The sequence below is a fragment of the Zalophus californianus genome, chromosome 1 (assembly GCF_009762305.2).
Source record: "Zalophus californianus isolate mZalCal1 chromosome 1, mZalCal1.pri.v2, whole genome shotgun sequence".
Lineage (NCBI taxonomy): Eukaryota > Metazoa > Chordata > Mammalia > Carnivora > Otariidae > Zalophus > Zalophus californianus.
Genome location: NC_045595.1, coordinates 104,213,359 through 104,216,172, shown reverse-complemented (window position 1 = coordinate 104,216,172; position 2,814 = coordinate 104,213,359). Strand labels below are relative to the sequence as shown.

Below are 2,814 nucleotides of genomic sequence, written 5' to 3'. Positions count from 1 at the left end.
TGTCAATCACTCACTGGTTCAGTATTTCTGGACTGATCACTACGTGCCCTGCCCTGCACAAGGTGCTGAGGACACAAGCTGTAAACAAGATTTTACAAGCTCCACAAGGCCGAGGCCTTAACTGTATTGCTCACCATGGTATTCCCAGCTGCTAGAATAATGCCCAGCAAACAGCAGGTACTCAATGATCGGGGGTCAGCAAATTGTGTCTGCTGCCTGTTTTTGTAAATAAAGATTTATGGAAACACAGCCATGCTCGTTTGTTGACATATTGTCTATGGTTTCCTTCCTGCTACAATGGCAGAATGGGCAGTTGTGAAAGTAAATATCTGTTCCACAAGACGTAAAATATTTACTATCTAGACCTTTACTGAAAGAGTTTGCTGAACTCTAGTCTAGCTGGCCATTTGCCTAGCTAAAAGTTGATACTTCCATTACAATAAAAGAGGAGAAGAATGGGTATTTTTGTTGTTTTTAAGCTTATCATAGAAATTTTAAAAATGTTTTAATACATAGAGAGAGAGAAAAAATGAACCTGATTTACCTACCACCAGCTAGAAGAATGGATACCAGGGGATATATTAGTTTCCTAGGGCTGCTGTAATAAAGTACCCCAAACTAGGTAGCTCAGAGCAACAGAAATTTATTTCACAGTTCTAGAGGCCAGAAGTCAAACATGGAGGTGTCAGCAGGTCTAGGCCTCCACGGAAGGTGCTAGGGAAGGATCTGTTTCAGGCCTCTCCTCTAGCTTCTGGAAGTCTCAGGCATTGCTCATCTTGTAAAAGGACATCCATCCTCTCCCTGTGTCTCTTCACATAGGCTTCTCTCTGTACATATCCATCTCTGTGTCCAAATTTCCCATTTTTAGAAGGACACTAGTTGAAATGCATTAGGGACCACCCTAATAACCTTATTTTAACTTGATTACCTCCATAAATACCATATTTCCAAGTAAGGTCACATTCTGAGATACTAGGTATTGGGACTTCAACGTATCTTTTTTGAGGCGACACAGTTCAACCCATAACAGAGGAAGAGATAGCAGTCTCTGTCTGGGACTTCGTCAGCATCTTCTGAACTAAATCAGTGCCCTATGAGACCTCTTTGAAAATGTCTGGGAAATAGTGCACACAAGACAAATCTTCCCGAAGAGTCACCACGTACCCATTAACATTCCATAAGCTCTGAGGAGTCTTGTTGTAAAACCTGTTTAGCTTAAAACTTCCCAAATTATTTAACTCTCAGAGCCTAGGGCTACAGCTTTGGAAAGAAAGTAAATAGCAGGTAAGAAGAAAAAGCACAGATCTGGGAACATGATAAACTTGTGAAGTGACAATAGAGGATAGAGGTCAGAGGAGATTTCTTTCTTTCTTTCTTTCTTTTTTAGGATTTTATTTATGTATGTAGGTATGTATGTATGTATGTATGTATTTGTCAGAAACAGAGAGCACAAGCAGGGGGAGCAGCAGGTAGAGCGAGAAATAGGCTCCCCACTGAGCAAGGAGCCCGATGCAGGACCCCATCCCAGGACCCCGGGATCACGACCTGAGCCTAAGGCAGATGCTTAACCGACTGAGCCACCCAAGCGTCCCCACAGGAGGTTTTTTTTTTTCCATTTTAAACAAGAAGTTTATTTAAACAACAAGATGCTTGACTTGAAGGGAAAACTATCTAGGATTCATTTCTTTTAGAGCAATTTATCCCTACTGAAAGACAGATTGCCCTACCTGTAACAGCTACATACAAAAAAGTTATAAAATTGTCCTTGGTTTTACAATGATAAATGAAAAACATTAAAATTCTCCAATCAAACAAGGTATGCAAGGATTTTTATATTGTTCTTTTTTTGTTAAACAGTGAGAGCAAAATAACTTACTGGAATATAAAGATAAGAGCTGACTGAGCATGCCACTAATGGGAAGAGGGGGTATTTTCACAGAAGCAGTATTTTCCCCCATCCCATCTCCATTTGATGTCGATCAAAACATACCATTGGCCATTTAGTTAAAAAAAATGCAATATGCTTGTGCACATACACAGTTCCTTTATGTACAATAAAGGAATGGGGGAAGGGGAAAATGAAAGAATAGAGAAAACTATACTGTAGTAGTCAGGATGGGGTGGAACCAAATTGTGGCTTTCTAATTGAGAATGTCTTCTTGTTCCAGAGGAACAGAGTTCTGGAGTAAAGTAGCAGGTTCCCTTTTTAGCAGATACCTCCTGTCTGCTGCTGGAACACATCAATTGTATCTTCATCCTCCATTTCCAACTGTGCAGGTGTGTCTGTTTCATTGATTGGGATTGGCTGCCCATCAAATCGGAATCTGATCTGCCTCATTGACAAACCCTGTCATTCACAATAGGCTTTCATTAGTTTACTAAGTGGTGTATGCCTCTTAATCTTACACTGCACCACAGAACCATCCTGCCCCGCCACCTTCAAATTAATATGATCCTTGTTCTCAGTCTTGACTCCTTCCTTAGGCTTTTCCTCAGCCATGGCGAGTGCCGGGGTCTCCTCAGCTGCTGCTTCCCAAAAGAGGTACCAGGTCCGCACCGAAGGAGCACACACACCCAGAGGAGATTTCCATTGATGACCAGGAACTTAGGCTGAAAGAAAATATTTCTCAGTATAATTAGCTGCTGTCTGTTCAATGGACAGAAACTCTGATGTGTTTTATCTATGCTGCTCTTGAATAAGTGTGCAGGGTTACCACCTTTCTGGATCTTGCTCTAATTCTCTAGAAGAATGTTATGTGCCCTTCAAGGGCCCCAGCTCCCTAGGTTTTGTGGGGAGTCCTGATTTCCAATGTC

General features: G+C 41.5%; 1 pseudogene; it reads right to left on the bottom strand.

Annotated features, from left to right (window-relative positions):
- Positions 1–2,206: 2,206 nt before the first annotated feature.
- On the bottom strand, positions 2,207–2,500 carry LOC113917871 (annotated as a pseudogene).
- Positions 2,501–2,814: the final 314 nt, after the last annotated feature.